Source organism: Vanessa cardui, chromosome 11 (assembly GCF_905220365.1).
Source record: "Vanessa cardui chromosome 11, ilVanCard2.1, whole genome shotgun sequence".
NCBI lineage: Eukaryota > Metazoa > Arthropoda > Insecta > Lepidoptera > Nymphalidae > Vanessa > Vanessa cardui.
The window spans coordinates 4,543,979-4,569,793 of NC_061133.1; the positions used below are offsets into that span (position 1 = coordinate 4,543,979).

General features: G+C 30.2%; 1 protein-coding gene across 1 annotated transcript in view; it reads left to right on the plus strand.

The window, feature by feature from the left end:
* The first annotated feature begins 1,993 nt into the window (after positions 1–1,993).
* Positions 1,994–25,815, plus strand: part of LOC124533611 (protein Tob1) — a 42,992-nt gene continuing 19,170 nt past the window's right edge. The window contains exon 1 of the mRNA XM_047109001.1: positions 1,994–2,285. The gene's annotated coding sequence lies outside the window, so the exon portion shown is untranslated. The remainder of the gene's footprint in view (positions 2,286–25,815) is intronic.

Consider the following 25,815-nt stretch of genomic DNA (forward strand, 5'->3'; position numbering starts at 1 on the left):
CGACATCATTTTCAATTAACTTTACGCGAAAAAATGTGCAATGAAGTTACATAAGTCTTTTTGAATTATATATAAATAATGATGATGAAAAAAAATTTATAAAACGCGTAGTAATCGAGCCGTTTGAACAATAGTAATAAGCGTTATTCATTCATCCATCATCGTACGTGGAACATAATTAAACATAACAATAGTTATTCTAATTATGATGTTATAAACAACACGTATAGCTCTTACGTCAATTAATCATCATTCAGTAAAAGAAGGAAAATGACGTAACCTAGCACTTGGCCTCATCTTATCCTGACGTTCAAACGTCATTATAACATGAGAAAAACACCAAAGAAAGCAAAACTTCACATTAATCGATATCAATGGGCTATCAAATAGCCCAAAGACATTGACGCCGTAAGAAATACTGACCATTCCATACAACAACAATGCGCTACCAACCTTGAGACCTAAGATGTCATGTCCATTGTGCACTAACACTGGATCACGCCTCAAACCCAACAATATTGAGTATTGTTGGTTTTAATAGAATATGTGATTCAAATTGAACCAATTTGATTTATATTTGTGTTAAAAAAAATTTTTAACCATTCTCAACTGATTATGTTCAAAATTCCGCACATCCTGTCGATAATACTAATTTATTGTGTAATTTAATGTTTGGAATTAAAAAATTCCTTTTTGAAATAACAGTGATTAATATGTTTATAAAATAAGAACATTAGAAAAAAGTTACAATATGAAATTTTATACGTTGAGTATAAATCCTTAAGGCACATATGTATTTTGTCACAAGTACGGCTCACGCTTGACAAATTTTATAAAACTGCCCAGGGGTATATTAATATATTTCCAAAATAGAGAAATTTGAAAAAAATACCGCTATTAAATTTGTACACTCGTCTTAGTATTTAAATTCAACAAAAGTAGATTATAAAAATGTTGATTTATTTATTTCCTGGCACACATATATGCTGTCTACTGGTATTATTATCCAAGAAATCCTAATCCTGCTGGAATATTCTACGCGAGAGTTCGCTACACCGTAAATCCTTGTTAGGTCAATTTGAGAAATAGTTTGCTTAGTTTGAAACTGCGGGTACTTTTACATACCAGTAGAAACATACCTAACTATTATTTTAATTTAGTAAGTGTGAAAACAAAATTGTAAAGTTCATAATATTAATTTTACTTACTTTTATCTGCCTTGTTTAAAACTATAGTATAATTTATAGTATAAAAAGTTAAAACCTATAATGTTAAGTTATGGATTCGGAATTCGAGTCCTTAAATTCGATACGTACTTGGTCGTTTATTTAAATAACAAATGGTTTTATAATTTTGAAGTAGAATGTATTATAATTTTGATTAAAAATCGTCTTTATATTTATTGCGTCTCAATTTTCTATATTAAAATAAGTTTATATTTAATATAATGTTTTATTTTCTGTAAGATATGAAATACCCATATTTAATTTGAATACATACATGATTTGCCTAGAGGCACGAAAGCTTTTAACCGTATATTTCTATTCAGCGGCATACACTTTATTTGTAAATTTGAATAATCTGAAAGCTCTCTATTAAATGTATCAACGCATCTCTTTTTTTCCAAGCACAGATATATTGTCAAAATGTTAACTATTTTGACATTATCATTAAGCAACACAGAGATTACGTAAACGGTTTTTTAGATAATGATATGTCTTATTCTAAAAACCATATAAGGCATAGGTACAATATTAATCACCTACGTCACACTGTATTCGTATGCTACGAAAGCGTAGCGTATTCCTACAATTGTATGCGCCCAATCTTACAGTAACGTCCTTAAACTTGTCAAGTGTATCAGCACGGTAGAGTGGGCAAGTGCAGCCCAGTCCCCGTGACCTACATCTGACGACCCTCGCTCGGGAAGCTGCTAATTTCCACCATCGTCGAGCGACGTCACAGCGGGGGCCGGGGTACTTCGTCGGCTCGCTGGCTGCTCGCTCCGACCAGTCCGCCGCTTCTATTCGATCAACAAACACGTCGGCTGTGACCAAGCGCTTTGCCGCGAACAATAAAACCTCACACTCGCCTGATCGGAGAAACATTCAGTGAGCATCAGTTATTTTTTTAAAGTGTAGTGAAAATTATTATTTTTTCCAACTGTGACAAGTCAGGCGGGCGGAGGCTCGGGTGGGGCGCGTTCCGCTGACACAGTGGCTCAGTCAGCCGCCGGACGCCGAGTGGCAAGCACCATCGATTTTCTCCAAACGGCTGTACGCGAGGTACGTAATATCACGTGCTCGTATTTTCATCGTGGCTATTTCCACGCGCCGCGTATTTTCGAACGATCTGCTTAGCGTTCAAGGCCGCGTCTGTTTGCACTGAAGTTTACGTTTATAACATTTACGTTATGATCGGTAGTGTAAATCTCGGACAATGCGTTATCTATTATCGCGACGGCCGTCGAGAAGGAAAACGAATCGCTTTCATGGTTTCACGATCTTCAAAGCGCGTTTAGAATAAGTAATGCGATAACGCTGTATACCAAGGTCGCAATTAACTTATCCGTGCCGTGTCATATTATTCTTTCAGAGTGATGTTAATGTTACTATAACGAGCTTATATTACCATATGGAAAAGACCGTATTGATGTTATTAAATGAAACATTATTGCAATATGTGTAACTCGCTAGATGCAGATACTATTAATTTGATCATGACCTACAGACGCCACCGGTCTAATATTACTATAGTGATAGACAATCTGGCATCTGTTCAGATGATATTCATTCAAAAAGTCATATGAAATATTGCATATTAAAACAAATGTAGAAAGTTATGCTTTATAATTCTAGAGTCGTAATCTTTGCACTCACACATTCTTAGTACCTAAAGCCCTTAAAAAACATCTACTACTTTTTATATAGTATGTAATATATTTCCTAATCATCTATAACATTTGAAGTAGCTAGATATCTACATTATTACTTATAGAACATAATAAAGAATAATTTATTTTTCATGTCTAAATAGTTGCGATGTGTATACAAGAGTCATAAGTTTATATTTTAATTAAATTAAAAACAAACCTTAAATGCGTAAATAATATAACAGAGCATGTAATAGCAATGCTGGCATATTTTATATAACAATATAAAGCGTACGTATAAATAAAAATCAAATCTGTGTTCATGTTTGATTAATTTTTAATAATATAAAAAGTATTTGTTCTGCGCGATTGTCCGTTGTTATGTATTATATATTGATTAATATTCAGTGATTATTTGTAAATACTTAAAAAAATATAATAAAACAGTTACCTAATAATAACAGTTACTATTTCTATCGCTATGAGGATTTTATTGATTTCTTATCGCATTGTGTTGCTTTCCAAACAAAACGGTGCCTTTAAATAACATTTTTAAGTAATTTCATAGCCGGGTAGTAAAAATCCAATTACTTTCCACATATTTATTTTCAGAAATACCTTTAAAGTTCATTACAATAATCATACAACTAGGTTCATTAATATCGAAAAAAACTACACTTACGAAGGAAAACAATAATATTATTCATTATATTAAACGTAAAAAAAAGGAAATAATTAAAATAAATAAATATTATACGCGACGGAATTGGAAAAATATTTCGTAACAAAACCTAAGTAAGTCAAATACAATACATTCATAATTCGAATGAAACTTTGTAATGAATCCATAATTTAACTGAAGAAGTTCAAACCCAAGCTTGAACACGTAAACAGCAAGACCATTAATCAACGTATCAACGTACGTAGCTTAACGGTCATGGCCCACGTCCAACTCAGAATTCAGGTCAATAGGTTTAGTTTACCGACTTTTTAATGTATTACTTAAATTCTGATTCTGAATATTATCATTTAATTGTCAGAATAATTTTGTCATTTGTCATCTATACATATAATAAAATTGAGTCTGTTTGTAATATTAAAATAGCCCTTTTATATCCAAGGCATATGTATGTTTACATATACCAAAATAATATTTTTTTACATTTTTTCTATATCTCTCTCTCCTCCTTCTTGTCTGTTTGTTCCGGCTAATCTCTGGAACGGCTGGACCGATTTTGACGGGACTTTCACTGGCAGATAATTGATATAATAAGGAGTAACTTAGGCTACAATAATGTTTATTTTTTGTTAAATTCAAACGCGTGGCGTCGCGGGCACAGCTAGTTGAATAAATTAGTATTGATTTATTTCATACATGTGAAGTAATTAAATGTAGGAAACCAATTCCTGCGGCTCTATAATTAATTATTTAACTCGTCTCATCCCTTTCTGTCATATTTATTTGACGTTCGAAAAAAAAGAGACAAAAGTTGCTTTACACTACATTTATAAATACAACGCTACGTTAATTTATGTGATTATACAATAAAAATATTAATATAATATATTTTTCCTATTCTTTATAATATATCAAATCAAAATACTCGTAAAATCGTAGACTCATAAAGTATGTTCTCTTTATAAACAAAATATGTACTTTGTTAAAAAAGATTTAAATTAGCAATTATTTTAGAAGACCTATATGTATCTGCGTTCAAAAATAATCATTAAGCTTCAAATGGTCTAGTAATCTAACCTCTATTTTACCTTTAACAAATTACAAAGGTCAGTACGTAGACGTATTATTTGACAATTGTAAAGATAGTGTTTCTAAAAAAATATATATTTAAACCTTTAAATATTTATTTAACATTTAAATTATACTAAAATTCCGAACGAAGCGGGCTTCACAAGGGCACTTTCGTTCGTAAATTTCTTTGAAATACATTCTAATATAATTAGAAATCTAATTGTTGCCAGATAAGAATTTCCCTAAAATACTCTTATTAAATATTTATTACTTGTAACATTTACCTATTTAACAATTAATTGTATCTTAAGAGATCGGATTAAAACTCAAAACATTATCAAAATAAGTCGCCAAAGTTCAAGGACAGTCGCGTAGACAAGTCAATTATAATAATAACTCTAATTAATATTATAAATGCGAAAGTTATTTATTTGTTACGCTTCACGTTAGACTAATAATCTACATGTAACGATCGATTATCGTGAAATTTTGCACGGACGTTGCTATGACGACTCGCGTACTAAAATGGAATATAGTTCACTCGTAAACCAGGGGGGATACACCAAATTAGTATAGAAAATAATTATATCGAATTGAGCACAGTTCGTATCGTATTCAAAATTCAATGGTCATAGGTTATAAGGTGATTAGAGCACGTATTGATGTCAAGGTGTACTGTCATGGTTGCGCCCTATCGTCGATTGGTTTGTGATCGCGACTGTACACAATAAACGTAACGCATTTCATTTGCTATCGGAAGGAAATGGTCGTTTGTAAGAACGAAACGCTTTTTGTTTTTATTATTTTGAAATTCGAAGTTTATTTTTTATTGAAATGAATAACTTTGTAATATTTGACAACAATTGACAACCTCCGTGATCGAGTAGTGTGTTTTTATAGGTACGCCACTCCGAGGTCCCGGGTTCGATTCCCGGCCGAGTCGATGTAGAAAAAGTTCATTAGTTTTCTATCTTGTCTTGGGTGCTTTAGATACTTACATTGGGATCAGAGTAATGCATGTAATGGTATCCAAAATTTATAAAAAAAAACCGTACATTTAACGTACCCAAACATTAATATTATGTTTACCTTGTTTTTGAAATTAAAAAAAAAACTTTTATTAATACCGTATATTTTTCTAATAAAAACGATAGATATCGGTTAATATAGACATATTTCCAGTTACGTTATCGTTATTTCCACGCTAACGAACTCAATTGTAACTGGCCAAAAAGAAATCCTTTTACTTTTTTTTATTTAAAAATGAAGTACGATTAATCAATGCCTGGTCTGTTTCGTCCACTCTGACCTAATTTTAACTCCCTCACCTCACGCAATCGAGTTCTCAGATTTTTTTAGTCGAGGAAAAGTAACTTTTTCCTTAATAAAAGAATTCGTTCTGATTGCGCCCGAAGTCATTAATAAAGAGTTATTAATTAGAATTTTTTGTTATAAAAACTCTTTTGTTTAAAACCTTTTTATTGTTAATTAAAATTATGATTAAAAAAATTGTTACCCGAATGACGAAAAATATGTTGATGAAAATATAAAATGTAACTTAATAATAGGTATATTATATATAATATAATTGATAAAAATTTAAATTACGGTTTTAATATTTCTACTTTCTATATTCAAGATTATTGTATTAAACTACATATATGAAACTGCAATATATTAGTCACATTATATTCTTTGATGTAATGAGAACAAAAATACTACATAATTAGAAAAAATTGGTTTGAATCAAATAAATATATAAACAATAAAAATCTTATAACAATCGCAAGTTAGTATAATTTTTATTTTTTCGTAATTTCAAGTGTCACTCAATGATAGTATTTGTTTTATTTACACAAAGTTCCTTTTGAGGAGAGGGTATCTAAACGCCATATTCTATTTATATTATTAACTCTAAGCCGATTGCGATTCCGTACCCCACCATGATATTAAAAATATATTTAGTATTCATGTAGAATTATATTGAAAAAATCAGCTGTTAAACTAAATCACGACTTTACAAGTAATATTTTGCGGTTCTATAGCGATTGCGTGGTACTCAGACGGGCTTGAAACCAAGCTCCATCAATCAAAATTTCTCCCGTTTACAAATGTTTTCGAAAATAAAAATCTTGCACACAATTAGTTTCATTATCTGTGATTATAATCAATGTCAATGGAAATAAATTTATACAAGAATATTTAGTAACGATAGTAAAATAGCTATCGTTATAACAAAGTTGAAATTACAACTACGTTATTCCGAGATCGTTCGATAAGCACGCGATATAACTATTTACTCAATGAAATAACTAGACTACATCTATAAATAATATTTACTAAGTAAATTTATAATAGGTGTACCATCAAAACAAAACGAAAAAACGTAGTATTATATAACTCCAGAACCAATCCATTTTCATCTGCTTATTGGAAAGAGGGCTTTTTAAATATATTTCCCTTGCTTTCTCTTGTTTATTTTGGTATTATAACGACAAGAATAAAATTCCCGTAAATAGATAAAGTAATAATAATAACATCAAGACTCTCCAAAGTCAATCCATCTTTTCTGAAGCAATATTTGTTGTTTGTTTCTAGAAAAATATTTCGTAGATAATTTTTAATTTTATGGTATTTTTAGATATCATAGATAGGAGCCTAATGTTAAGTGATCACCACTAGATCACCAATAGACAAGCACTGTAAGAAAGATCTTATGGTACAATGCATGGAGTTGCTTACCTAATAAAAAAAATTAACTGTTATGAGTTTTGACCGTTCCCCTATGTATAAAATTAAAATCGAACTTAAATATAATTAATCAAAATATCTTATAGAACTTGAATTTTGAATGAACAAAGTTCATTATCGAAGATAGAAGTCTTATAAAAAAATATCATATCATATAATAAAATAGAGTATAAGTATATCATGAAATATAATAAGAAAAATATATTTCATTTCGTATACGTATCATATCATTTTACAATCAGTTACTATTAAAAATAATGTTTTAAAATTTCGAATAATCTGAAATTGAAATGTACATAATCTTTAATAATATTATAAATGTAAATGATTTCTGTCTGTTCGTCGCTCTATCACGACTAAACCAATAAACCGATTTTGATGAAATTTGTTGTGAAACAAACTCGAACTCAAAGGAAGAAAATAGGTTACTTTGGAATATAAACTAAAAATTACAAGCAATCCCCAAAACGTAAGTAAAGCCACGGGCGACAATTAGCTTATTATAAATACGACTCGAAGCATCGAATGTAAATATCTTTTATAGCGTTCATCTAAGAAACTTTGATCTTGTAAAATGTTCTGAAAATACAAACAGTAAAAATATTCATACATTACGAACGACAATTTCACTTCAATATGTTTTGGTTACATGAATATTTTACTCAATACGCTGAATTGTACGAAAGCTTTATCGGTTAAGGTTTATAATAAAATATTTTCATATGTGTTAAACATACCTATTGCCGACACGATCGCAAAAATCTTTTATTACGAAAAAGTGAAATGAGAGTTCGAAATTATTCTATTGAATTTTATCATTAGTTTTAACACTAAATATAAAACAGAATTTGTTTATTTACGACATTACTTTAGAAACTAAAATTATTAATGTTTCCCTACTATATTGTCAATATTTTATATCCAAAAGCTTTCCTCTCAAATAACTCTATCTATAAAAAAAAATCATCCAAATCCGTTGCGTAATTGTAAAGATCTAAGCATAGGTACATATGAACAGACAGCGGTAAGCTACTTTGTTTTATACAATGTCATGATATACATATATAAAAGAGGTATTACGGAAAATTAAAAAAAAGAAACGTCAAACATTAATGTAGTACTAAGTTGGAATGTAGATTCTATCGAAACAAAAATTAACCGTCTTCTACGTGTGTTGTTACCACACTATTCTCTGCAGCAGATAATAAATAAATCTATAAAGTACGTACACAAAACGTACGTAAATAATTTCCATTTTTTAATTATTGATTAAAGCAATAATAATGTCATCGAATTTAATTTATTAAGTAGCAAATAGAATACTTGCCAACTCTGACATAATAAGAAGTAAAATTGTTTCAAAGTCAATGCCAAGATAAACTTAGCACCGTTAAATAATCGTACATTAGATCGTTAAAAAGAATGATAAGTCAAAATAAAAACTATATTCAATCGATTGATTCACGAAATACTTAAATAAATGAATATTATTATTTATGCGACAGAAACAAACAGAACTTAAGCTTCTATTACAAATTAGATGTGATTATTTTTTTATTGAATTATATTATTTTAAAGGACAAAATTAATACATACTCTTGAATGACTAGTTACACATACTTCTTTCGCTTTCTAACATCAGTAGTTTATTATTTGAAAGAATAAGACAGAGCATTGTGTAAATTTGCAACAGCTATACATAATTATAGAGTTGGTAACTTAAAGAAACAAATAATCTTGTTGATAGAAAATAAATTTCGAAACGTTAAATATTGACGTTTTATTAACTAATAAAATACAATATACAAGTATTTGAATATTCATACATTACGAACGAATAAAACGAAATTAAAATAATTGATAAAATAATATGTTTTATCCAATACGCAATTTAATATAGGTATATATTTTACATTAGTATAGGAGAAGTTAATTAGCTCTACCTAATAAATCCACCTTAAAAACATAAAATTTTCACTGAAAACAATAAATAAATATAAATTTATATATATTTGCATTTACATATAAATACATGATGGTATCAATGTACAAACAATACAATGCATGTTTACAATTTTGATGTATGTAGCGCAGTGGCGCAGATAATTATATCATGAAGGTCATATAGGTCTTAGAAGGTAAATTACGTTAATACTATGAAGTGAAATTGTTTAATGTTAAACGTATAATAGGACATCCACTCAGTTTACTTTGAAGACTACATACAAAGGAAGAATTAAATATATATAATTATAATCTCATATATTTCCTGATAATATCGAAATAAAAAGTTGATTTTAAAACTATCTAATACTAGGAACACAGTAAATGATTAATTAAATATAATATTTATATATATAGTTAAATAATTTGTAAATAAGGAGCTAAGCTCTGGTAAGCGTTGCTAGGACCTTCAGCTAGGTACAGTGTCGTTATATGAAAGAAGCCTGTGTTGACGAGAAGAGTATAATGAGGTCGAAGTAAATAAAGTTAAAATTTTGGCTAAAGCGAACTGATTCGAAGAGGATTTTGAGCTCATCCCTGTTGATAAATACATATATGGCAATATTTAATACGATATACCTAACTATGCTAATGATGCTTCCCTTCACCACCAAACCACATGAAAACTCAATGCTTAATAACATTAGACCAACAATGTTCGATTAATATTCACATGTTCAAACCAAAATGTAGTTGCAACATTGTATACTGCAGAGTTACGTTGTGAATGGAAAGAAGCGAAGCTCTATATATTTCAAAATCGTACAGAAAACGTTAAACCACCCACATACGATTACCTGCGAATGCGTCATATGGACATTAATTTATACCTTTATCTCTCCATCAGATCCGAGATAACTGAAAACTATTCAGGGTGATACATTGATGCCAAAATTTGAATGTTATTTCACCAATTCAAACTGGCATCTATTCAAAATTGCTACCAAAATTCTGCTGTTGCTTTGGTTCCAACCGTAATGTTAATAACTGCGCTTTTCATTCACATGGAAACGTTTTTTCATGTGAATGTTTTGTGGCATGCTGTAGGGATAAGACGGACTCGTATGCCGTGACGGCAAACGACGCGACGTGACGCTATATTATTCAGCGTAATGCCTTATCTACATAATTGTATGTATTTGTGCATGGGTATTATACCTCATTGTTTTTTTTTTTTGCTTTTTCATGTAAACTTTTTTTATTTATTTAATAAATTTTTAATTATTTTATAATTATAAATTATTTCACTACATATGAATATTAATGCTTTGAAATTTAAAAATCGCTGTTTTTGTGACCATGTACATTGACGACGTGATGGAACCATCCCTATATATTGTTGGGTTAAGTATATTTATTATGCAAATAATACTAATTCTTCGAAACTTTCGATTCCAAGGTTATATTATATGAAATCCACATTTTTTCGTTCTTATTATTTAGTATTTGTATTTACATGTAATATGATTAAGTCATATAGAAGCATGAAATATTATTAATAACACATTCTTTAAAAAATGTAGTCACCCAAAGCCAATCTTTCATTAATCTATTTTAATATATTTTCTAACAATAGTATCAGTACATCGTTTGAAGTATTACCTGAAACTTATTTTAAGTACATTTTTTTTTCATCCTAACTCTTAACACATTAAATTAGCTCTTGGAACGTCTACATCGCTTATTATTAATTTGGCAAACATTTCATCACGTGCGGAGCTGTCGCTTTGAAGATGAAACGTGACTTACGTTAAGTTTTCTTATGTATTATTTAATAATTAGCAATAGTTAAATGTATTATAACATAAATAACTATGTATCGTAATCCACCATTTTGCTCAATATAAATTCTATTTTAAGTCTTTTTGGAGCTGTGATAGTTTAGTGGTCGGTTCGGTTAAGTTCGAAACGAAACAAGCGCCGCTGAATTTCGACGTGCTCAATTTTTTGTTTATGATTTGTATTTGTGTCGCCAGTGAAAAAAAAACCACTAAAGACCCTACCTTAAACTGTAAGAAGACCCAGCAGTACCATTTACAGGAAGTTAATAATCCAGGTCGCTGATAGGTTCGATATTAGATTAAGTCTCGATTCTATGTACAAGCCATTTTAATAAATACATTATAAGGAAATTCGTCCGTCTATTTAGTGTATCCAATACATATAGAATTTTCTTTAAGACGGTACGGTAACATTCGTTACACGCGTAATTATTATGTAATTCATATGATTCTTATAACGCCCAAAACGCTTTAAGCACTCTACTAAAAATATACTGTGGAAATACTCATGTCCGCTATTAACTCCACCCTTAATACATTTTAATTCATTAAAATAAACACGAGTCACGATAAAGGATCGAATCAGACAAAAAACCGAGCTACTATATTATCGAAAACATTACCTGCTTACCTTAGAAATTGTTTTAATTTTTGTATACTTTAAACAAAAGTGTTATAAAATGCTAGTTTATTTTAAATTTGAAATAGGCAGGCAGACTTGCATATGAGCCACCTGGTAGTGAGTGATCACCAAGACTTGAAAATCAAGGAAATATATACGCTTTTATATTTGACAATGGTGGGTTTTCCATTACCCTTTAATTAATTGGATTATAGTACTTTAATTATATATAACATATATGTAATTGTATCAAGTTTTTCAAACGGTATAAACATATATAATAAAACTACTATAGTATTTTTCTGTATAATTGACATGGATGCTTTTTTTAGAATAACTATGGCATGGCAATGTATTCGTTACCTAAGGCGAGAAAATTGGTTCCAGTGGAAGGCAATCTTGTTAACTCAAATAGGTTTATTGCGCTTACTCATCACATTAAGCCTTTTCTCCGTACTTAAGCCTCGTTTACTGTCTTATCAAATAAGAACATTAAATAGACGAATATAATATTGACGACAATGTTACTTACGTATATTTCTTCTCGTACTATTGTAAATACCTTTACATCTATATTAATATTATAAATGTGAAAGTAACTTAGTCTGTCCGTCTGTCACGACCAAACCACTGAACGGAATATGATGAAATTCGGTATGAAGCAAACTTAAACTCCAAGAAAGGACATAGGGTACTTTGTTTGCCGGACACATGACGCGACTAAAGCTACTGGCGACTTCCAGTTACTATATATATTTAAAAAAATACCCTGATTTCTTCCAACCAACAACAACGTATTCACGATCTTTATGTTAATTTACCGAGACTAAAATAGTCGTAGTTAAATTGTGTTACTAATTTCTTATTTCTATTTAATAAGGCACTTAAATAAACTGTTTTAATGACAAAATAGACGTCGAACGAAGTCACGGCAAAAATCTTATGCCTACAAAAACATTTATTTTTTACATCACTTACGCTCTTTTGTTCCTTGTAGGTGCGTTTAAATCATAGTCATTTCTAGTTCAGAACTAGAAGGTGTTAAGTGTAGTCAGATGTAACCAGTTCGCTGGTTACAACAAGGATATTGGATGATGAGGAGCGTGTGGCCTAAATTGCATCCGTCACATCGTCTCTTACTAAGTCTTATATGAATAGTATAGACAAGGGCAATTCTACTAATTTATAAAGGTTACAATACGTACTTCTCGCAGAGGAAATCTCAACTTAATCGTAACTGAGGGCCAAATCCACTAATTTATAATACTATACGCTGCCGACTGTAAATCTCACAAAAGATACCTGAAGCTAATTCGTAACTGAGGGAGAATTTTAGTTATTTAAAAGAGTTACTATACGATCCCGATTCCATTACAAAAGAAACCGTAACTTATTCGTAACTGAGGGCTAATCCTACTAATTTTTCACATGATTACATCATGTCAACAAAAAACGTAAATATATTTTTTTGTGCTGGATGCTTAATAAAATTCATAGTTATTATTATGCAAAAGCAACCAATGATTTTCTTTTAGTTTCCTCATGGTGTAGTCAACACCAAAAGTACATATTAAAGCCCACTGTTAGTATAGGTATATTAGTTAATAGTATTAAGAATTGATTAATAAAGATAAATTAGTTTAAAAACATTACCGATGTAGGCGTAATAATAAATTATGATAAAGCTAAAATTGTAACAGATATACATTATTAATTATAATTAATAACATCTATTTAATATCACTCAATATGAATAATCTTGGATTTCAATGAAAATGTGGCTTAACTGTTATATATGTCAAAAATAGTGTTTTCACGAAGACGAATGCACGGTAATTCTACCTAATGATTTTAGCCTTGGCTTCGTCGCGGACTGTATCTAACATAAGCTTAGGCACTAGTTATGTAAGCCGTGTCTATATATCTTTGCTTTACATATATTTAAATTATTATGTGATGTAGCTATCCATTGACAGTTCGAATAAGGATCTTCACGAACCTTTATTATTTCATACATGTACATAGCTATTGATTTATCTGTAATTTAGCATGATTTTTACGACATCTTCAACGATCATATTTCAACCAATTCACACAAAACTTCAATAGATAATACTTAAAACTTCCATTTGAATCATCTGTCCATTGGTGAAACCCCCATGAGAAATTGTGTTTGAACTCATAGTGTTAGAAAAACAGCCTCGAAGGGATGACTTTATTTTATAAAACGTAATCTTTTCTAAAGTAAATAAAGTAAAGTAATAAACGCCCCACATTGGGTAAACGCCGTTTCTAAAGTTAAAAAACTATATGGCGTCGCTCTTCTTACCTACATTGTTTCATATAAGAATCAGTAAATCATATCCATAGACAAAAATGACAATTATTAATTTCCAACTGGAAAAAAATCTCATATATAGAAGACTGTTTAAAATGTTATATCTCCAAATGTTAATGTAATGAAAAACGACTTTACTTACTATCACTACTAAGTACTAGTAAAACCACAGATTAATGAAAATTATACTGTAATAGTATTATAATAATTGTACCTCAGCTTTCATAGTGTATAATTGTTATTTAAATTCGAGTTTCATGCTTATTATATTTACCCAAACTTTATTGACTTGACTATTATAGCTGTTATGTATATAAACTCGAAACTCATCGCAATCGAACACGATATTGAAACGTCAGAAAGTAATCTACGACATTGGCTAGTAATAATTATAATGCAGGCGTATCGAAATAGCGTGTCATTGTGTCGCTTATCAACGTTTTACGAATGAGATACGAAGTGAGTTCTTGCAGCAGATTTTATAGACTTCGTTACCTATATCTCGATTTACCTACTAGTGGTTGCCCGTGGCTTCTCTCGCGTTTTATGGAGTTAGCTGTCATGTGTCAGGCAAAAAAGTAGCCTATGTCCTTTAGAGTTCATATTTACTCCATACCGAGTATCATCAAATTCGTTTGCAATTTGGTCGTAAAAGACCGACGGACAGAAAGAGTTGCTTTTGCATTCATAATATTAATATTACATTTATGTTATTTTCCTACACTGCTAAAAAAAGGTAATTTTAAAAAGGATAGTATACGATTTAATCTTTATTTTACTCCGTAGTTTCTTCAAATACATCAGTGCTAAAAGACCTTGCCTGTTTTTGCTCGTAGTAAATAATGTTTAAATAAACGAGTTATATTATAATATAATAACAAAATAATATAATAAGAAGTTATATTTTTATGAAAACAAAAATAAATGATACTATAACGATTAACTGTAATGATATATTACGTTTGTGAACATAACATTTTATATATTCAACATACAGAGCGTCACTAATGTATGTAAATTAAACAAACACACTTAGATATATAACGTAATATGTAACACGTTACAAATTACTTAACATAATTTAATAGACAAACATTTTCTGACGTATGACGTCATTATGTCACCATAAGAATGGGAAGATATTTATTGATCCATACTTCTATATAATATATTATGTACTCTTACAAAATGTTCTGTATGGATTCTAATATAATATTTACGAATATTTCGATATTGTGATATGACGTGTAATATGACGTGCGCTGTGTAAATCGATAGCTATGAACAAAATGAAGAGAGAATTTGTTTTGAGGGATACCTAGTACATTACGAAAACGAGTGTGTTTTTTGATCTGTCCTTTCAAGCAGTAAGGGGGCAAAAATGCGACGTGGTTTTTCAACACAGGCTAAGTGACGTAGGCTATTTGCTGTGGCGTAGCTAGGTGAGAAAGGGCCCCGGTGCATAGAAAAAGAATCGGGCCCTCACCCCCTCTTTCTCAACCCTCCTTAACTAATAATTATTCTTTAAAATTATAGATACCAAATAAGAAATCTTGTGCGCAGGGTCGTGTTTTTCTAGCTTCAGAAGCTTAAGGTTTAGTTTAGAGGGCCCCCGAACTCCGGGGCCCTAAACCCCGTCACGCACCAGAGACCATCAGATCATGCCAACTGCTAGCTAGGGAATACACTTGATGTTTCGCTAAGATCCCGTATTGGAGTCCAGATCTCTGGATATAAAATACAAAAGCACCGTTATAACTAGTAGACTAGCAGATAACTCTTCTTTCTTATCTTCTTGTGAAGTTTAATAAATAAATTTTCAAATATAAGAATATTTTAATCGACAAATAAAATATTATTTATGAAGTCTCTGAATTGAAATATCTACTAACATCACTGCCAACTGTGAATGGAGCCGTGACATTGATGGCGTGCAATGCTGGCCAACCTTGCCTTGTGATGTATACTCCATTATAATAATTTCACACAAAAATTCTGAATGAATACGTTATTTAAATTAAATGGAACATGTTCTTATTTCAAATTCATGCAATTTTAAATGATTTCATTGGTCATTTGAAGGTTTAAAATATTTAAATTAAAAAGAGCATGTTCTTATTTTAAATTTTAAATTTCATTGGTCATTTGAAGGTTTAATATATGAACGAATAACATCGATGGTGTATTACGTGTCGTATGTAATAGCTTAATAACGCGAATTGCGGTTTGTTTAAAACGTAACTTCTAATCAGTTTGACCTCACATTAGCTGACCTTCCGCACAAAGGTCAACTATTTACTTATATATATTTACCTGTGTTTTGTTTTGTATACCGCGATTTATACGAAGCCGCATTGTGAATTACATAAAATTAATTCATTTTAACTCGTGAAAGCCTTGACAACTTGCACTGATAGTAACAATTTAAATGACAATATTATAAAATAACAATATTATTTATAAATTAAAAACACTTCGATGGATACAAAATAGCCTGCAACGCGGAGTATATACTCCTTTTTTATGCAAAAATCTTATAAAGTTATTTTCAATACATACTATTAATGAAAAATGTAAGTATGAATAGTGTATATTAAATAATTGTGCTGTAATGAATATTAAAGTGTGTGTGTGTGTGTGTGTGAATACACATATTTGCGAACGAACTCAAAAATATTCTCCAAAGCAATAAAGATTCGATTCTAAATAAAACACTAACTAATGCTTTAAAAAACCGTAACCGCATAATTAAATCAGTCCGCGTCCACGTGCTCCGACCTTGTGACGTCACAGCCGTGTTGCGTGACGTCCCGTCACTGTCATCGGAGTTCGACCACGTTTCGAATGATGCTTTTGTCTTCCACACAATACTCGACCTCGTGAATGTCACGGGCGGGACGCTAAAACGAGACACTCTTGTTAATCGGCCAATTGTTACCTGCGGCACGTTGTATTGCAATATATAGCAGATGGTTATCTTTTGAGATATGATCAGATTAATAGGACACTGCTATACGTGTTTCGCATGTAATACTCTGTATTATAGAGAGCATTGGGGCTCAAATGTAAGTATTTGTTTCGTAAAGATGTGTTTTATATGAGCTACATATATTTTTAAGACGGTGTATACCTACTGTTTAAAAATAAGCCATTTCTAAAATAAATATTACATGTTAAAATTCGTTTCATGTATCTAAAATTCTATTTGTTTTAGCTATTTTTTTATATATAAGATAAGGAACGACTAAAAAATATACAGTTAGGTCAGAATAATTATTATATTGAAGGCATTTTTTGTCCGAATAAAATAATTTAAGAACATTTATTTAAGAATTAATATAATATAGAAAAATATTACAAAAGAGAATGCGATAATTGGGTATTTTTATTTTGGTTATTGTTATTTCAATAGTATTATTTACAGTACCCAAGGGCGGCACTAGCATTAATCTATCATTGAACATCTTAATCCTATAGTTGGTGGCGAATTGATCTATACGTGTAGGTGACCTCTTAAAATCAGAAATATCATCATGACATTAGCACAAATACAAAGGCACATCATTACTTAATCAAAATCAAAATAAACTTTATTCAATTAGGCTTTTACAAACACTTTTGAATCGTCATATAACAATTGAGTGAAGCTACCACCGGTTCGGAAAGTAGATTCTATCGAGAAGAACGGGCAAAAAACTCAGTAGTTACTCTTTTTCATGTCTATAATATTTCAATATCAGTTTTCTTTTTCGCATCCTACGATTTAATCAAAATCTAAATATGATTATACTGTACCTAAAATAAAAAACACTCAACAACCTCTACGTATAATGGATATTACACGCTTCCCTTCCCAAACGTATTGTAATAACCTTGCTTTTTGTTTTGAAGTTATTCAACCAAAAAATATACGTACGATTACAATGGTCCCATAGATATTAATAACTCCCGTTTCATAACAAAAGAGGTCATATCAAAAAATGAAAAGGAAAGATCAAACAAATCTGTATTATGATAATGATCATTTATTATTTCTACGTTATTACATTATTATTATTTTTAAATAAATCGAGGAAATGTTGCTATTTGCCACCATTACATGCGGACATGCTTTGTACAGCCGCCATTTTTAATTTTTATTTGGTACTTACGGCATTCATGGAAGTAATTCTTATGTTAATTAATGTTAAATTATTTTAAATAGTAAGACTAAGGCATACAGGAAAAATGTATAATTATTTCTGCCTATAAACACTTAAACTATTAAAAAATGTTGTGAACTAGCTGTTACACGCGACTTTTCGCTTTTTTTGAGGTTGGTAGTCAGATGTTTGACATAAAAAATAACCTATATACTTCAAACTTGCTTCATAACAATTTGCTTGCTTCATTTCATCAAAATCTGTTCAGTGATTTGATTGTGAGACCGTTATAGACAGAGTTACTTTCGCATTTATAATAATAGTTTCGAATTCTTGTACCGGGTTTGTTTAAACATGGGAACACAAATGTTTTACTATATTTTAATTACGTAATTAATCACACGCCCTTCAAACTAGAACATGGTATAGCTAGGGTGGTAACTGATAAGTTGTTTATATTAAGGTTGAGTGGTACAAAACCCTATAACCTAAATCGCAGCTTACCCGGCATTGAACATGGAATACTAGATTAGAATTCACGTGATTTAGGCATAGTTAGGTGGGCTATGATTAGTTGTTAGATACACAGACTTTAAGATAGACAAATAAGGAGTTCCTATATTAATCTCTCTCTGAGAATTCTTAAAGTAGCTATCCAGAAGTACAATATATAATACTATAATACTACCCCACCCTATTTTTGGTACAAATAGAAGACAAAATTACTTCAGAGATTATTTGTTGATCGTGTATGTGACAAACATATGAGAAATCATTATTTTCTTTCCGATTTCATCCATCAAAACCAAACGAAAACATAGAAGCGGATATTTGAGTAAATATTAGGGATATCCTTGTCTCACATCAATCAACTTTTTCTCCATCTCTGGGATACATACGATATGGGTAACATTAATCATTATAGATGGACGTCCGTGCCCTACTTCATCTTTTATAAAAAAACGGTATTGATAAAAAAATTACGAGCCGTCAATCTGACAATTACGTCCAGTAAGTCAAATTCGAGCTTTAGTCTAAGAAAAAAATATACGATAATTTTATGATTCATATTTAGAACGTTTTTTAATTCGAATTAAATCCTTGAATATTCGAATTCAATTTGCAAAACAATTGCATCGTTATCTAGAATCGAAAGCGGCATACCATAAAATTATTTATGTCACTGTTCCTTTACGTAATACTATACAGGAATAAATAAAAGGATGATGATACGCATTTAGAACATTATAGTGAAGCTACAAATATGACCGCGATTATTAATTATTTAATTGTCACTTTTGACGTTTTAACAGAACCAGTACTTACTAAAGGGAATTTTATTTCGATTTGGATTTGTAATCGATTTTGTTACTTTACGATAACGTTCCGTTCCTCCATCTGCTTTCTTTTATAATCTGTGGTTTTATTCACGAAATAATTCTATTCTGAATACTGTCTGTTGCTCTTTCTGAACTAAACCGGATTCAATTAAATTCAATCAGAATGAAATTCCAAGAATGTACATAAACGAAGCTGCGAGCTAGAACTAGTTTTAAGTAAACTATTCAACGAATATTATTTAAATTTATTCATAATGACGCAAATGAAACACCTCTTCAATCAATGACTTAAAGTAAATATAACCAACATTTATGTAACGACGTAGCGGTGATCGTAAACCCGCGAACGTTTTCAGGATAGATAACAGATTAAAGTACCTAAAACAACAAACTAATAATAAATCCATTCATAAGGTTTGAAAATATATGCGTAAATTGGAATATTATCAGCAATTATGATATAACTTAATTTATGCTACCGTTTTAATTATGTAGGGATAAAAACTTCTTAAGCGATCGTTTCGAATGAGAACAAGGAAATAATTACAAATAAATTAACTACGCCGTAAAACGGAACGGTAATTATAAATGATCATTCACTTATCGTAAATTGAACAAATTACGAACAAAATAACAGTATTTGTGACACAAAAAATACAACAAAATTGACATCTTAGAACGTTAATTTCAACTTATATTTTAAAAAGTATTCTGAAGACAAGTCCAAACTTCACTAACCTGACATCAAAAAGCAAGTATATCAATATGAAATAACCTATCAGACAATAATTCGTACAAATTTGTATCGTTACAAAGTTATAAATTTAAACCTAAGCATATTTAAGGCCCACGTTCATTTACACTTTATATTTCCGCACTTAACATAACACGCATAAATAATAAGTTCGTAGACAAGACTCGTTTCAGATGTTTTGCAACAACGCGTATATAATTATAGACCTTATGTCTATGTGGAGAAGAGCTAACTCCCTATACCAATTTCAGCCTGCCTCCCTCCGACCGAGACCCACTGCCTAATGCAAAAACTTTGACGTCATCGTCCCACATAAAGTTGAGGTTTGAGAGTGGAAACATAATGAAAAACCGAGATTTAAATTTTGCACATTTGCCTGAATTCATATCCCATTACTGGTACTTTAAAGATTTATTAATGTGCGTTTTGCAAACATGTTGGATGGAAAATAGGTCAATTTTTTAAACATGTTACGCAGTGATAATTTATATGTTCTGTTATATGTGTATATATAAAAAATTAAGAGCCGAGTGGTTAGAGAGCGCAAATCTCAAACGATGATTACGGGTTCAAACCCATGCAAGCACTACTAAATTTTCATGTGCTCAATATGTGTTAGTAATTCGTCTCGCGCTCGGTAGTGAAAGAAAGAATCGTGATGAATCCTGCATGTGTCTAATTCTACTATTTATAAAGTCAACTCGCATTGGAGTAGCGTGGTGGGATATGCTCGTAATCTTTTACTCAAAGGGAGAGGAAGTCTTAGCCCAGTTGCGGTAATTTTACAGGCTGTTACTATTATATAAAATAAAAAATATATATACATATTAAAATTCGAAATGCTTATTCTTTACTTTATACTCTGTCAATAATAATCATCTTTAATTTATTAAATAGTAGCAATATATTACAATAGTAAAATTTCGAACGTTATGTAAGCGCTTCCTTACAGTTAATGCTCTATCAAACTACGCGTTTCAGTAGCATGTGTTACGGTTGTAGCTTTTTAATGAAAAATGAAAAGCAATTTTCTCGTTTCACAACGCCAACTGCTCCATGGATTTATTTAGTGGGAATTTCACTGATTTTCACGTGAAACTAATGTACTCACAACTGCATCTCTATTCAATACTAATTTCATTTCCATTTTTTGTTTGATATTACATAATTTTTAATCGGAGTGCATAAAACTAATTTCGTGATGTAATTTTAAGCAAGTTTCACCCAACCGATTTTCGAAGAGCCGAGATGGCTCAGTAATTAGAACACGTCCATCTTAACCGATTTTTGCGGGTTCAAACCCAGGCAAGCACCACTGAATATTCGTGTGCTTAATTCATGTTTATAATTCATTTCGTACTCGGCGGTATAGGAAAAGATTGTGAGGAAACCTGCACGTGTCTAATTTCATAGAAGTTCTGTCACATGTGTATTCCATTAATCCACATTGGAACAGCATAGTGGACTATGTTTCAAACCTTCTCCTCAAAGGAGAGGAAGCTTTAACCCAGCAGTGGGAAATTTACAAGCTGTTGTTGTTTGTTGTTGTTGATTGTAATAAAATCTAGTGTAAAGTAACAGTAAATTGAAAATATATAAACCTTAACTAGTATTCATTTGATTAACAGTAATAACAAAATTTCGGTTACTCTCCGAAATTAATGAACAATATTTATGAAACATGATTCAATATTTGTCTAAAGCTATAACACATTACAACCTCTAGTCAAAACACTTTGATAAAATGTTTTCACGTACATATTATCTACGTCTACATACGTCAACGATAGTAAATATGTTATATGAATGTTCACAGAAAACAAAGTCATATTAAAAATCTCCGTCTAATCTTTGCAAATACATAACATTTTTAAACTGACTCATTAGGCTAGTAACTGAGTTACTAGATAAAGTTCTGGGTTCAAAACCTAGATTATTCTAGGCAGGGAAAAACTGCTCTTTAATTTGTTCACTCAAAGCAATTAGCTACCCTTTCAAATGTAAGACACTAGATGAAATCAATCAGTAGGACATCAGACCTTACAATATTTCTAGCATAGAAATGTTAACGTATCATGGTATCATAATTAGTATCATTATTGCATGACATTTAACCATAATGCTAATGCTAATAAAACATATTTTTTTTATAAATTCCTAAAATAATTTTGAACGTTACCTAATGTTCGAGCAACTTTATATATTCAACATCTTTAAAAGACATCCATTTGTAGGTAATATTATATTCAAATACTTCTAAAGTTCTTTCTCTAAAATATTATAATTGTTTACCATAACTTTGAAGTCGAACAGAGAGGTATATTTGCTTTAAAACATTTTGCAACGATCTTTCTAAAAAAAAAAAGATATAAATACTTTTTTATTTAGATCGTAGATATTTTTAAATAAGACACTTTATAGATACAAAAATATACGTAGTGACGCGCTCTTATCTAATCCTATAAAGATTTTCGGTCTTCATCAATCATTGTATCTCTTCAGAGAACGTTCAGCCTTTCCTTAGGGCGATCTATCATATCGTGACATAATTGATGTCTGTAGTCACATGACTTATTAGGTTTTGTAATAAAGATATTATCATCGAAGATTTAGTCCAGGCTTATGATACTAAAATGCTTGAAATTTAGTCGAGATTTTTCAATTTTATTTTATATCAGTAAAAAGGTTTTATTCATATGTAAGATTATACTTTATGTATGTATGTATTAAATCGTTGTTATTAACTTCGATTGTTATAAAAATATATAAATGAACTCTCTTCATTGTTTTACAAACTTTTAATTAACTTTACATATTAGTGTGAGTCTAATCTTGGGATTTAATTTTAAGCTATTAAGCCGATTTAGCTCAATTTTGCGCACTGTTTTGATTCACTTAGCACACTGCGCTGTCTTATTATATGAAAAAATATTTTTTTCAACGTGACCAACTTCTACTATCACGATTCATTTTCTTTTTGAAATTGTACTCTTCTTTATTAATATGAACCTTTCAAGAATTGCTAATTTAACGTCCATAAAAAAAGATTTAATACCTAACATGTGTATATAGCATAGTTTTAAATTTCTAAATTATAAAAATAAAAATCAAAACAACACTCTGTATATTATAACTGTTAGTGTTGTCTCGTTTTGTTTAAATTATGCGTTGGCAACTTGACGCATTATCGTTATGCAAATTTTCTTACGGACTTTTACACATGTTTTCGGTTGTTCCTGATAGCTATGTAGGTTATCAGAATTTGGTAAGCGTGCTGGTGTAACGTTATCAATGCTGTTCAACTCTAGTGTTCAAGTAATAAGGGTTATTTTTGAATGATTATTGAAATATTTACTATCACCTTTGTATCCAACTTGCATACCATAACACGTAAAAAATGACGAAAAAAGCAAGTTTTTAAAATAAAACTTAATATTAACGATCTTTATAATAAATATTCGCAATTATAATGCGACTAAGAGTATTTAAAAACTATATTATGAATTCAAGATTTATTATTAACTTGAATGTCATTGGGGAAAACAATAAATAACATAAATTAAGACATGACGGCTGTTACAGTATTTTTTACTACTGTTACAGTATAATCTGTGGCGCAGTTACAACGCCCACAATACAAATTGGAGTGCTTCAAAACGTTTTAGTTTATTTAAATGTAAATTACTTACCACAAATAGAAGCTAATGATTTAATTGTAAATGCAACTCCATTATTCAATGAATTAGAGTATAAATAATTTGAAAGTTCGGTAATTTGAAACAAACAGAGCAATTGGTATAAATTAAATTTGAAATTTGATGAATGAAGCCACTTTCAATCTATTTTAAGTCAGACGTTTCATTCGGTAATCTGATATTGTTACTTTATGTAAAAATCTATGAAATCGAAAATATAATTTTATTTTTTATAACAATTTAAACATAATCAATAAATTTTGAATAAGATAGAAGACACATTAAAAGAAAAATTTAAAACTGAGGGATTCGTTCTATTTTCTGAGGACTTTGATCATTTCGACTTGACTATTTATAACAATTAATATTTCGTAAAACCTAAGAAATGTAAGGATATTTTGTAAATTGCAAAATATTAGTTCATTATTACCATACCAATTCATTTATTACCATATTATTATAAATATATATATGTATATAAAGTTGTAAACAAAGCTTGGCCTAGTATTTAAACAAACAAGCTAATAATGTCACCGAGTTACGGAGGCTAACAAACAGCTTAAAATAACTCACATAGGTACCTAAAATAACGTATAATGTTGATTGTAGCAAAGTATCGTGAAATTTACATATGTACATATAAATACGTTTTATCATGTCTGTATAGTAAGATTGGCTTAAAACAAAAATTTTCATGAAAAAAAAAAACATTTATACATTTAATATTCCCAAATTATGGCAATATTGATTGCAAAGATCAAAAATTTCGTCTCTTTAAAAAAAGTATCATGACGAATTTTTTTTATTGGTATTAATCTGTTTTATATGGATATTACTTATGTACATACATTTAAAACAACAAGCGCGATAAAGTCTCGTCTTCACTAGAGTAAAATATGATACTGGTAAAACTACTAATAACCCAAGGATATATTTTTTTATTATTATGTTTTAAGACCGCTTAATTTGCGATTCAATAATGATAGAATATGAAAATAAAGCACACATATTAGTAATTTAATTTTTTCGAGTATATTTCTTAGTGATTCAAGTATATGAAAATCAATTTTTCCATAAACCTTATAAGAAAAAATAACATTTAATGTTTTGAAACATATAATATAGAAATACATTTAAAGACCGTTATCATAACACAAATATCGTAAAACAAGCAATGGAACGCGGGTATTCCCAGTTAATTAACAATAATAATTGGTGCAAATGTTTCTGTTAATTAAGCAACATCCCATTTCTTGTTCAAATAGCGCAACAATAACTTATATGTATTTACAAAGGGTTTACGTAACGTCAGCTCGGTGTTAGCTGTGAACGAACTCTTAACAGATGGCGACGCCCTATAAATTGGTAGTATCAACCCAACCCACAGACCGGAAGATGTTCGCGGCCGATTGTGCATAGATACCTCCTGAATGGCTTTCACGAGCATAATACAGCTTTAGTGATAATATTAAACAGCAGGAAACGAAACCATTCTGGTCCTTCGAGCCGGATAGCGGTCTACTTTATCGTTCCTCTTTTAAAAAATAATATGGCCAGAGACAAAAATTTATTTTTATTTCTTAAGTAAACACAATCTAACGATTCTATTTTTAAATACAGTATGCAGATAATAAACAATGAATATTCTGTTTAAACTTCAAGGTAAATAAATTGTCACAACGAGTTGTCACTTGTCATCCCAAGAACAGTAACTAAATGAGTTTATAGTTGTAATGTCATATAAGTTAGCGTCCATTACGTAAGTG